The 14,377-nt window shown below is 32.0% G+C and overlaps 1 long non-coding RNA gene across 1 annotated transcript; it reads right to left on the bottom strand.

The window, feature by feature from the left end:
- Window positions 1-387: 387 nt before the first annotated feature.
- Window positions 388-2,066, bottom strand: LOC149495560 (uncharacterized). The gene is made up of 2 exons (XR_016321415.1): window positions 1,458-2,066; window positions 388-897 (listed from the first exon to the last, which is right to left on the bottom strand). It is a non-coding gene; the product is annotated as an uncharacterized LOC149495560 (long non-coding RNA).
- Window positions 2,067-14,377: the final 12,311 nt, after the last annotated feature.

Below are 14,377 nucleotides of genomic sequence, written 5' to 3'. Positions count from 1 at the left end.
AAACTGCCTGCATTATATCCCAATAAGATTCAAATTGTAATTTTTTATCGACAATTTACTAAAAAAATTTCAGTTTTTTAAAATTTACATGCTATAATTCTAAAAAATCATAATTTCTCATATCTCTTTAGTTTAGAATTTTGGGTATAAGTTTCATAATTTTTTAAAATCAAGTTGAAGTTTGTAATAGTAATACTCATATCCTACCCATACACAAAATAAAAATTTTAGATTTTACCCAAATCTAATCAAAATCTTAAAATTCAAGTTTAACGTTAAGTGCATACTTGTCCAGCCCCATCTAATTTCCCTTTTTATATATTGAATAATAATCGAAGATGATGGATATTAAACATAGACTAAACTATTAGTAAGGAAAATACTATATTGAGAAACACCAAAATGTTATTATTAGTATAGAAAGTGATACAATTTTAGCAAAGTTCATAACTTCAAAGATATAATAATAAGTTATTTGCAAAAGTTTAAGATGCGACGGTATAAAATACAAGAGTATATATATTCATTTGTTCACTAAGCTGGCGATGTTTTGTGGGACTAATGGCTGAATTGACAAATGCACTATAATTTATATAATTATAAAGAGAAACACTTTCAAACGCTAGTTTTGAAAGTAAACATATGTAGGAAAAGACTTCCTAAAGATATAGGGTTTGTAGGATAATCACGGAGGTAACAGCTTCGGCCAATAAAGAATTACAATTAAAAATATTGTTGTTCTATAATATATGATTTTGATTTTGATTCCAATAATAATTTCAAAATCTCATTCTCATAAATATATGACTTATAATTCAAATATTGGTAAAAAAAAAATACAGTACAAATATTCAACTTACCAGAAATATATCCCATCATATCTATATGTAGCTATTCCTGTCAATAAAGAAAAGTTACATTTAGGGGCCAGCTCCCATAGATTCTCGCTAAACGAGAAATATTCGAATGTTAACCGGACATAAGTCTAAATCTCATAGTTAAATAAAAAAAAAATTGTAGAGGTGAAACAGACAAACATTACATATTATGAACCATAAAATCAACTATTTCTGCTTTAATTCCAATCTTGTAAGTAGATATTATTATCCACAGCATATGTGTACCTACATGCTCTTTAACCAGTGTACTAGAAATCGTTATTTCTTATGGCCTGAAAATTCAAACGTCACAAAGTGTAAATACAATACAAGCATGTTAACTTTCAAGAAAACCCTAGCTAACTAGCTTGAATAGATTTATTGAAATTAAGAACAGTAAAGTAAAAATAGCTTATTGAAATATGCGAGAACTGTATATTAAAAAAAAAAAAAAAAAAGTAAACTTATAGCAGATAAGCTCTACCAAGCAAGAGGTAAGTGAATATATATATTGGAAAAGCATGTGCATGATATATCAGCAAAACCCATATTTAACTTACTATGTAAAAGAAACTTTACCTTAATGATATTTGGAATATTATTGGCTGTGACTGAGCACAAGTGAGTTGAACTTGATCAAGCAAATCTTATATATGAGTGTTTATACATATGTGAAGTCATAGATTTGCTGATGCAGCATCATCAAGATTCTCATATTCATATATAAGGAAGGGCCACCGTAGCTCCGCTGTGGAGTTGTGAATCTTGATGGTGCTGCATCCGCCAATACTGACTGAGGATGGTTGAGGTCTGCTCATGCAAATTAAGCAAAGTATTGAACTAACCTTAAACCCTAAACTTAATTTTAAAACAACATAACCCATTAACCCAAAGGTTTAAAGAAGAAAGAAAAGAAAACGAAAAGCTAATGATTTGATCAAAACAAAACCCACCATAGTAAATCATTGTTCAGGTACCTAAAACATAGATCCACCTATCTAGATTAAATAATTAAGAACTAGGGTAAAAAGCAGAAATGGATAAGCAATGTAGCAGAAAGAATTATTTGGACCAAAACAATAAATGGAGGAGACGGTGATTGAGGATTGTTGAGATAGAAAAAGAGGGTATATATAGAGAGAAGGGATTAGATATGATTGGTCTAAGTTAATATATATACGAGTTGAATAATTAATTGAGTAATTAATAAAGATTTAAGGAGTCCATACATAGCCCGCTACTACATAAACAGGTTCCAAATAAGAACTACTAAGATCTGTATCTGTCTTATGCTAGGCAACTACTAAGATATAGTACAATTATACACAAAGTAACAAATTAGATAAGCTTGCTGCTTTTGAGGGATGAGTAAGAATAACTAATGACACGTCACTAGGGACCTTTTTATATACTAGTCTTTTTTTTTTTTTTATAATAACTTGCCTTGCACATTGACTATGCTCCTTGTAAGTTCATTCTTTATATTCGTTTAATTTTTTATTTATATAATATTAAAGTATGAATTCTTATTTAAATTGAGTGGTTAAATTATATTCCACTTTATATATATATATATATATATATATATATATATATATATATATATATATATATATATATATATATATATATATATATATATAATATTTATTTCTATATCAACATACTGATTCATACAGTTTTTATTATACGTTAGTTGCTCTCATTTTCCTTTTTAAGGAAAAATTAAATTGATTTATAAAAATCATTTTATAGCTTCTATTATAAGTTTTATAATTAATTTACATATTTTGTTAATAACTTTCACTATAATCTCTTATAATAAGTAAATATACGTTAACGACAGAATAAGAAAGCAATCTAATAAATCAAATTAAATATTTATAAATAATAATAAATTTTTATTTTTATTTTTTTGCCAATCAAAAGCATTTTAAAAATTATTAATAAAATTATATTATTTAATAGAAATAGGATTTGAATTATATAAGATATCAATATAACTAATTAAATTCGAGATACTTAAAAATAATAATTTTTTATCTTTTTTTTGGCTAACCAAATTAGAGTGCAATTTATAATTAACGAAATTTAACCATATCTTTTTTAAATCAAATCCGAATCATCTAGATATATTTATTTAAAATAAATTTAAAAATATAAAAATGTTCAAATGCCTCATTTACATATATTATTTAAAATAATAATGTTGAAGCTAAATTATAAATTATAATAATAATAAATTATTAAGAATTATTAATTTATTATTAATAATTTACATAATAATATAATGAAATAAAATATAATTAGATACAATAAGATAATAATAGTAAAAATTTAAAATTTTGAAATGCTTAATTATCTATATTTATTTCGCTGTTTAAAAAGACATCTAATCACATGATAGAAATATTATATATATTTTTAGGTTAAAATTTTTCAATTGGTTAAAACTAAAGTCATTTTAGGATATCTTAAATTTTATAAAGACAATATTGGCAATTCTATTATTTCCCTCATTCCCACTTTTATATATATATATATATATATATATATATAATTTATCTAGACTCAGGTCCATATATTACCCATGCTAAACGATTTTAATTCCCATCAGGATCAGATTGTACAAATTTGATCTCCATGGAACACTTTGCTTGGAAAAGACAAAAATCTTTATGCTCTATGGATCTAGGAGGATTATACCTCCTTATTATGCCAAAAAAAAAAAAAAAGCACTAAATTATGCCTTAACATATTGATATTATAAATAGAACAGATTTTATTGATAAAAAAATATACTCCCTCCGTTCTTTTCATATAGAAAATTTTATCTAATTTGGTACTTTTAGGAACAATGTCAATGTAAAAAGTCTATCTTACCCTTATTTTAGTCATTTGTGAAGTTTTTAGTGTGGGAAATTCTCAAGATAGTGGAAGATAAATATAAATGAACATTTAATGTGAATAGATTTTGATGAAAGAATTTTTTACATCAATTTCCATTGTAAAAAAAATGTATTCATATAGTTTATAAGAGCACCGATTAAAATGGAGTTTGAATAGAAAAAGGCCACAAAATTTTCAAGTTGACCACATTGAAAGGAATTCTTACAGATTTGGCCAAAAATTTGAAAATTTGCGCAATATTAAATACTTTTTCAATAATCAAAGGCAAATGGTAGGTTAAATGAATACAAATTTTTATATTCTCACACAACTTTTCCAAATAATCGCAAAAAATGAATTTATGTCCACATATCAGAGCATAAACTTCATTTTTGCAACTGTTTGTATTTCCTTCATTCCAACAAAATATTTAAAACCTCGTTAAGATCGAAACATAATTTGAGATATGCATTGATATTTAAGGAGGAATAAATAATATATTAGGGTTACATTAGGAAAAAAAATGATAAAAATAGTTAATTAAATCAGTTTTTTAATCTTGATGAAAAATTAATTGTTCCTGTTGAAAAGAACGGAGGACTAGTATTCTGAAATATAGTTTTTTTTATTTAAAATATCTGATTTTTTTTTAAAAAAAATTAATTATAGAGCTCATACTAAAATTCCTAACCCAAGAATATTCTTTACTTTTTATCCAAATTCAAAACTATTAATAATTTTAATATTAAACTGACCTAATTGTTCACTGGTTGACTGTCTAAATCATTTTTTTAGATACATATTATTTAAAAATAAAAAAAATTAAGAAAGCATTTCATGTGGACTGTGGGGGCAAATCAAGAATGATCTGACCCAAAATATCTAATGCTGTTCTCTGAAATGATTCTTGTTTACCACACCACACCTATGTCTCACCTAATCCACCTTTTCCAATTAGACTCCGTCACCTGAAATTTCGCTGAATCTCATAATTAGCAATTTATCATATTATTTCTTTTTCCTTTTCTTACTCATCATAAAACATTCTATATAGAATGACTTCAAAATTTGGAGAATCATAATTGCGAGTACTGACTTAAAAATTTGGATAATTTATAGACTTATTCAATTGAAAAAGAATATTTTTAAAACATTTTTACTATTTTATATTTTAGTTTATAGTTAAAAATATTTGCGTTTGATTAAAAAAGTATTTTTAATTGATTTGATGTATGAGTCGTGTCCACACATAGAATGTGGACAAGTCTTTAATCGAGGCAAGTCCTTAATTGATTCAATTATTCTTTTAGAAAAATAAAAGAGATATTCCTTGAGAATAATCTCATTCGGCCAGGAGCAATTGTGTTTTAAAATACAAACTTCACAATGCAATTTTGCGATTACTAAAGTGAGATTTAGTACACTTCAACTATTAAACTAAACTATCTTGAGTTTGAAGAATTTGATATAGCTAACAGAATAAATAATTATTTTGCTTCATCTTATTCCACTCATTGGCTTCACAATACAATTTTGCGATTACTAAAGTGAGATTTAATACATTTCAACTATTATACTAAACTATCTTGAATTTGAAGAATTTGATATAGCTAACAGAATAAATAATTATTTCACTTCATCTTATTCCACTCATTGGCAATGTATAGTTACCATTGGACTTTATTAAATTAATCAACTTTAAATTACGTCTCTTGATTAAGGATTTACATCTCAATTGTAATTTTACGATTTTAGCTAATAGATAAAATAGCCGAGCAAACAAAAAAAGAAAAGATCTTCAAAATAAGGAGAACACATCACCATAGAAAGAGTCAAGGTACACTAAGCCAAAAAAAAAAAAAAAAAAAAAAAAGAAAAATTTGAGAGAATAGAAGAAAAAAAAAAAGGAGAAGTTCTATGTCTGTAAATATGAAAATACAAATTTAATTTTTAGAAGACATATTTTATTAAAAGAGAGAACCGAATAGTTTAACGGAGCAAAATCTCAATTTTTTTAAATGATAAATTTGAAATAGTAATTTCAGATCAAATTTCATAGACTTTACAGTAACTTACCGTTAAATTATTGAAAAAAAAAAAAAGATTGATTTCATTGCATAGCAAACTTTCAAAGAACCATGACTAAAAAACAAAAATTCGACCGTACTATAATTCTGACCAAATGTATATTAATGTGATGAGTGGCATCAAATCCAAGTTCTCGAAAAAAAGTGAAGCGCAATTCATAGTAAGTGGCACTTGATTAATTAAGATATGTCTAGAGAGGATGCTTTATGCTTAATCATGATTCTAATTAGCTGCTAATTGGCACCCCAACGTGGGGGCTACGTGTAAAGCTAAACACGCATCAGAAAGTGACTTCTCTAACTTTAGCCTAACCCTTTCTTTCATTTTTTTTAATAATTTAATCGGAGAATCAATTTGGATTTAACTCGATACTGACATAATTAACTTAATTAATTTAATTTTTCTTTCTTAAATTATGTTTAATTATATAAAGTATAGTCCAATAGAAAATATGTATTATGTTTATATAAATTAAATACAAAAATATTAATATGAAAATATTAAATATAAGATTAAATAATATTATTTAAATAAATTAATTTAGTATTAATATTTTAGTTCAACTTAAAAAAATGTTCAACAGTATTGAAACAATCAAAAACACTCATACAATATATATATATATATATATATATACAATACCTTGTTCACAACAAAGCAAAGAACAAATGTATATTTGATGGGATTAAAAAGCTAAAATTATCGCTTAATATATATATTGAAATTTAGAATAATAAACTACATTTTATTTATTAAAAACTCAAAATGTGAGTAAAGAAAATATATGAGGTACCTTGTAAATTGAGCTGAAATTAGACTTTAGTAATAAGAATAATCAATGAGTCAAACTGCATCAAGTCCGCAAAATTTGAAATGAAAATTCATAAATCAAAGTTAAAAAAGTTTGGCATAATTTATTATTGGTAAAGATATTTGAAAATAATATTTTAATTATTATCTATAAATATTGTCAAGCTATTAAGATTACCAATTTAAACTACTAGAGTACCATATATAAAATTCATTCCCATATAAATTAATCAATAATTCTAACTTAATAAATAGCCTCATGCAAAAACACACACATTGCCAACATATAATTAGCAAGAGAGACAACCCAATATATACAAAATGTAACAAGTGTAAAAGGTATGATTTATTATTAGCTCCCGTAACAAGTGTAAAATATCAAATGCTTGAAACTAAAAAGTTCATATTGGGAAGATAACAATAAAATGAAAAATACTTCAACCTTGGAGCTACATGTTTAATGGTAAACATAATTTTAATTTTTGTATCCTAAAATAGTAACTACAAACTTGAATAAATGGTCCATTGATGAGGAAATAGTTCAACTTTAATTAGAAAGAGTTACAACTTTAACTTTAAAGTATAAGCAAATTGACACATTATACAAACTGATTTTAAATTTGTCCATCAAATCTTTTTCTATTTTGTAATTCCTTATCTGCTACCATTGGTAAATTGCAAATAATTTTAATTTGAATATAAGATATTTTCCTATTCTAAACTGCATGTTGATTATATCATGTCATTACCATTCACTGTTATTCTTATTATTTAACGTCTTATTTTTTTCACTTAATTTATTTGTGATCCAATATCTGCATATAAAAATTAATCCTTTTGTTTATATTTATCAAAGGGTAGAAATAGGGGATAGAAGAATTTTTCAGTACTGAATATAATTAGCCCCTAATTAGATCATAATAATTATTTAGTTTATTCATATTTCTTGTGCTAATTCCATGCAATTTCACTTGTAGCTAAATCTTTCAAGTCCTAAACTATTACTTCAAACATGTATCATACATAATAAGCTTTTTGAATCATCTAATATAATTGATATGGTCTTTGAATGTATGACCAGAATATAGCACTTAGCCTAAAAAAACTACTTTAATATTCACTTATATCCACTCTCATTGGTCAATATATGATACTACAAAATTTGCAAAACAATATTCACAAATAATAGGACATGGAGATCGCACTAGGATGCACAACAGGTGGTTGCTCCATTCCAATTGTCCTCTTCTATATTAATGAATTGAAAAACATTACAACACACTTTGATTTAACAAAAACAGACTTCTATTTGGTTAAAACTTCATAATCATTTAATGAAAATAAGTTACTATTTTCCAAACCAGATTTTCCAAATAAAAAAATCACAACAAACAGTTTGCCTATGTACCATTTATGGTCTCCTTAACGTGTAAAGAGAAAGATGAAAAAGAGTGTCTCGATCAAGTAAGGCATGATAATTAAAAATTTAAAAAAAAAAACAAAGATAAAAAATAACAATTACAGAATGATTAACAAGGATATGTGAATCAACTTTTAATAATGAAAAAATTAAATCAAATTGTAATTACCTGTGAATCTTCACCCGATGAATGCAGCTGAATCTGGAAGAGGATAGGATAATACAACGAAGAGAAGAGATGAAAGGGTTTCATTGAGGTATTATTGTTAAATTCAGCTGGGCATCTCTAAAACATGGCGCGCGTTTAGGCGTTATAATATTTTGCCTAAAAAATTATATGGGTGGTGGCAGATATTTAACAATTCACCCCTAATTTAGTGCCTCTAATAATAAATATTTGAGCATTAAAATATAGTGCCGCAATATTTTTATCACTGCCGCTACATAGAAGCACAATTATATACTGCCTCTAAAAAAATTTCCTCAATATGTAAAGGCGGGCTTAAAAACCGCCTCTATAAAACCGCCGCCAAAGGTCCATTCTTTTGGTGAGTGGTTTACGACACCCACATGAATGGAAAAGCGCTAGCTAAGAAAATTCTGAGACAAGGATTCTTCTAGTCGACAATGGAAAAGGATTGTATTTCTTTTGTGAAGAGTTGCTTCGAATGCAAATTCACGGAGACCTGAGTCACTTTCCGCCTTTAGAATTATATCCTTCTATTTCATCATGACCATTTGCAGCTTGGGGAATATATATCATTGGCAAGATTTCACCACCTGCTTCAAACGAACACGAATTTATAGCAGTAACAATGGACTATTTCTCAAGATGGGTCGAAGTAAAATCTTTTAAGAACATCGGCGCCAAGCAAATGGCCAAATTCATTGAAAAGTACCTGATCTAGATACAGAATCCCCCATCATATAGTGACAGATAATGGAGTTCAGTTCCAAGCAGAAGTAAGAACACTGTTAGAGAAATATGGAATCGAACACCATAAATCTTCACCTTACAGACCACAAGCTAATGGGCAATGGAAGCTGCAAACAAAAATGTCAAGAAGATATTAAGAAAAATGACAGAAAATCATTGTGATTGGGCAAATGAACTACAGTATGCTTTGTGGAGATATCAGACTACAGCCAAATCTGCAAATGGGGCAATCCCTTGTTCTCTAGTCTATGGAATGGAAGTCGTGCTGCCAACAGAAATAGAAGTACAGTCCTTGTGCATAATGATGGAATTTAAGATTCCATAGTGTCAATGGGTAGAGAATCTCCATCAAGAATTAACACTCCTAGATGGAAAAAGGTTTAATGCTCGATTTATAGACCATCTTTATAAAAGGAGGATAGCTAAGCATTTCAACAAAAGAGTTCATCCGAAGTTATTGAGAGTAGGGCATTTGGTTCTGAAACAGGTGCAGTCGAACACTCATGACCCAAGGGGAAAGTTCAAGCCTAACTGGGAGCGCCTATTTTTTATCAAGAGAATGTTTTCAAAAGATGTAGTGAAGTTATCAAACATGGAAGGCAATGAGTTTACTGAGCCAATCAATATAGATAGATTGAAGAAATTTTATGTATAGCTTGAATCATCTATGGCGAAGTCCAATTAAAAAATTCACGTTTTGTGTTCTTATTAACTTTAAAGCGTGTTATGTTAAGTTTATGTTAATATATAAATATCTTGAATTTACCTTGATGATAGTGAATAGCAGGAAATATATCAACCATTTTTAAGAAAAAAAGACATTTCATTCATAATAAGTGCATACATTCCACAAATTGCATATTTAATAATTGTTTACTACATTTCATTAGAAATCAAGATAAAAGCATCTACATGCTAGGTCCTAATAGAAATCTAGCCGTCAACAAATTGGATGACTCCGGATCAGCACCAACTCTGGAATAAGTTTGTAGCCAAGAGCGGTATAATTCTGAGGAAGAAGTATTGGCCACATCAGAAATGGGTACAGTTGTGCGACTAGGCCAACTGGAAATAAAGCGAGATGAAGAATCACTGGGTAATAAGGTTGCCCTCAACCGCGTGTAATTAGGCACAGCTTAATGCCCACCATACTACCTACTACACGACTGGAATAATAAGCAAGTGCTATAGACAACCCACACCGGGGCACAGAGTGCATATAAGAGGAAATTGTTACTTGCTCTACGTACCACCAAGGGCAAGTCCATCTAACTCCCTCGAAGGTGACATCCTGAAAAATAGCAGTCCACTCTTCCACAGTCTCACCAATCAAACGGTACTGACAGTAGACATAGACTCGCGGTCTATAATCAAACATCAAATGATCCGATGGTGGAGCCATCACCTGTAGCTTCTCAAAAGCCCACAACTGTTAATGCATTCGAAAAAATAAAATAAACACAAAAGAAAAAAAAAAGAAGAGAAAAAAGAGCTCGTTAAGTCAAAAGGCGGCTTAAGCAAAAGTTAGAGCACATGAAAAAAGGGGATAAATGAATAAAAGAATAAGAAAATAAATGAAAAGAAAATGCATTTACTTGTAAGAGATGTGGACTTCCCATCGGACCCAGTACTGAACTAGGATCTTGAGCATGCTCTCCCAGCCAAGAAAATGTCTCTACCAGAATAAGTGGAAAAGGCGTGTATCGCCTAGCCATCTACTCAACTATGGACATCAGCCTAAGGCTGCCATAGCCATCAATGCCACTAAGTAACAAGTAGTAACTCAGAATGCAGAAACAAATAAGTGGAGGCCAGTACGAGTTTATACGGTCCATGCCCAAGGCACGATCAATAAGCGGTTACAGAGGCACAACATCAGCTTCGAAATCATAGGATGGAATCTCCTAAACTGAGAAACCAAAGATAGGCAGAATCAATGAAGCAAGATTATCTCCAGCTGGGCACTGCAGGAATTTCGTCGACCACGGGTACTCTCCCAAAAATAATGCTAAGTTCTTCAAATAATGGACAGATCTCGAAGTCGTTATGACAAAATAAGTTATCCGAAGGATGAAAGTGGCTGATCAACCACTACAGTAATCCGAGTTGAACCCGAATGTTCTGGTAGTAACTTAGCCCATTCAGTTCGAATGGTGACAATGAATTCCAATCATCATGGCTAAGACTACGGAATAATGCTTCATATGCAGACGATAAGGTCCGGTCCATAGAAAATGGGGAAGAAATGAGAAGTTTTGAGGAGTTTTTAAGAGAAAGCTTGGTCTAGAATAAGAAAGAAAAGATTTTATAACGCATTGGTGTATTGTGTGTTTTTATGGCAAGAAGAGAAAGGACAGATTGACAGCTGGTTGCCATTGCAGTACTAGTGGCATAAGCCATTACGTATGGCGCAAGCCATAGCATAGTGGTGCACACTACTAGCTAGCAATCAGTTGGAAAAGTCTTGTTGTTTTGTTTTTTCTATTTACGGATTCAACAGGCGATGCAATAATAAATTGTAAGGAGCGAATACAACAATATCATTCAAAAATTTATAAAAAGACTGTCATCTAGCCTTCATATATGAAAATAATCATTCTTTACAAAGGATGTTTCCCAAAACTAGGTCTAGGTACAAAAAAAAAAGGGAAAAACAAGCAAATATAAGCTGGGGTAGCTGGCTCAAGACATGTTTGAGGCTGTCTCTTTCGAGTCCTTATTGCTAGAATCCTCGGTCTCTTCAACAATCACCGACTAGCATCTAGCTCTATGACCCGCACGCTCGCCATGCTGCATCCTTCGACACTGATCAGCAAGAGGCGGCATGTCAACTTTTTACACATATTCATAAATATTAGTATTGCATTACACACATACATGGCATATGCATTGCAAACCTTCTTTTTGTAGTGTTTATACTTGCTAATATATGCTCATCTGAGAGCCTCGCCTCTGCTAACTTCAAGCGAGTTGCCTTATACAGGTGACACCTCGTTGTAGTCATCAATGGACCTGCGGAATAACACAGAGGCAAGGGCAAACAATAAGTAAACATAATAATAAAGAGCAGAAATTAGAAAAAAAAAAAGTTACTCACGTGGGTACAGCCGGGCAGTGACATTTGGTATGGACTCACAACATGCATCTCTAGCATGCCTTGGGCAAGCTGACCTGTGCAGTTCAAGGTAAAAGAGAACGAGGCACCTGGCTCATGCTCGGGTATGCCAACAACAACTGCCGTATCCGGAGCTCTGGGCTCGAAACCTCTCCTCACACACTTACCGCATTGTTGCTGCTACTGCAAGAATGAAGCACAGTTTATGAATGGAAGACACTAGGGCAAAGCCAATAATAGAATAAAAGAGTTGAAATCTACCTGTACCGGGGTAGCGCTTTGGTCTCTATCTAGCTCCTTCGCCTCAGCAAAAGGATCAAACTCAGTTGGAGGAGGGACGTGAATTGGGAGCTGAGTCCACGCAAATAATATAAGCGTCAGACACAAAGGTTGCCAAGTGATCTGTAGTAGCTGACCCTCTTCGAGCAGCTGCAATGTCCTGCTCCAGCAGAATAGACCTCGTCGACAGCATGTAGTACGGAACATCCTGAGGGACTCTCCTTCGATCCGGGCCAAGCTCCCACTCATATACCCTCTCTCCGAGGTATTACATACCATAGAATAGACCCGAAAAGAGGAGACATCTATGTTGATAAACGATAGTTGCTTGAACAAAATTAGGAAAGTCAGCTGCATCTCCCTATGGATATCTCTTTATTTGTAAAAAAAAAAAAAAGAAAAGGAAAAATTATCGGTAGAAGAAAAGAAAAGAAGAGGCAAGAACATAAGAAAAGCAAAGTAAAGAAATTCAATAAACAAATGGATGTAGCAACTTATCCGATACCAGCTCAAGCCATTCAGCAGCTGTCGAAACATCCCGATGTCCAAGGAAGTGTGAGAATACCTCCTACTGTACCGCCATGCTCAGCCTCGAGGAAGAGTTCTCACATTTACCCCACCCTCGAGGCCAAACAAGCCATGCATGGGGAGGACTTGTGCTCGTAAGCCTAGATCTGCATCATAAATAACCCAGAAAATAATGAATAAGAGGAAGAGTGAGAATAAAAAGTCGAAAGCAGAGAATAACTCGAAGATGGGATTTTATACCTCAATGGCTCGCTTGTAGCCAACCTTTAAGTGCGCTCCTCGAATGCACAGGTCCATGCCATGATACAGATAAGACAGGGCGGTAGCTCCCCAGTTGAACTGCCTGGTGGCATCAAGGTCCTGAAGTGGTGGAAGTAACGCCAAGTCCATGTTGTTACCATGGTTCGTGAATAGAGTGGTCTACAGCAGATAGGATATGCAGGCTCGAGCCACCACATCCTCGTCCGTCTCGACCACCTGCTCTCGAGAGAACTCTTGATAATGAGTATATATGCTCTCATACATGACCCTTTGGTCAGAGACAGTGGGCTCCATGCCAATAGTAGCTTGGAGGCTCGCTTGCAAGCTTAGACAGTCTAGTGTCCTCATCCTGCCATCAAAGACCACTGACCATCCTCCAAACGGCAACCCGGTGATGGCAGCAAAATCTAATGGCGTGATGGTCATTCGGCGAAAGGCAGATGGAATGTATGTGTGGAATCCATCAACTGCTCCATCAACACCAGTATGCTGGACGACAAATTCTACCCTTGGAACCGAGGAAGAGTGTCCATGAAACAGCTAGGGCCTACCTCCCGAATGCGCTTTTGGACCTGTTCGAGAAGTTGGTCAAATCATTCATCAGCTGCAAAGGTGTTGTTGCTGGATTTCCTTCACCTCACACCCTTCTGCGAAATAATTCACTGTAAGTATGCTAATAAAAATGCAAAAGAATGTTTTCTTGTGTTTTAATGCAGGTAAGCAAGGAAAGATGATAAAAATCACAAAAAAAAAATAAAGAATAACACAGGCATTATGGCTCGGGCCATAGAGAAGTGGTGCAAGCCACTGCTCAAGTGGCCAAGCCATAAGACGTTTAGAGCAATCCACAGGCCCGTAGCACAGCAAAACAACCCTTGTGTGGCGTACCCCGCATCAACCCGCAACAGGCGCAAAATGCCTAAATCATTCAAATCAGGTAAAATCCAACCTAATTTCTAATTTCTAACTCAATATTTGCACGTTTCTAGCCTTAATAAAGCAGTTAAAAACAAAGAAAATGTTATGAAATACCTCAATCGTGCCCTAACAAAGGTGGCTAGGCAAATCATGCCACAAAGTAATCGAAGTTCCCGCATCCTAAATGAACTCCCATAGTTTCATCCCATGGCTCACATGACGAGTCATGGGATCGATCACCGCATCACTTAGAA

Source organism: Jatropha curcas, chromosome 6 (assembly GCF_041381405.1).
Source record: "Jatropha curcas cultivar XTBG-Jc1 chromosome 6, XTBG_Jcur_1.0, whole genome shotgun sequence".
Classification (NCBI taxonomy): Eukaryota; Viridiplantae; Streptophyta; class Magnoliopsida; order Malpighiales; family Euphorbiaceae; genus Jatropha; species Jatropha curcas.
The sequence above is the reverse complement of the archived record's forward strand: the minus strand, read 5'-3'. Positions and strand labels throughout refer to the sequence as shown.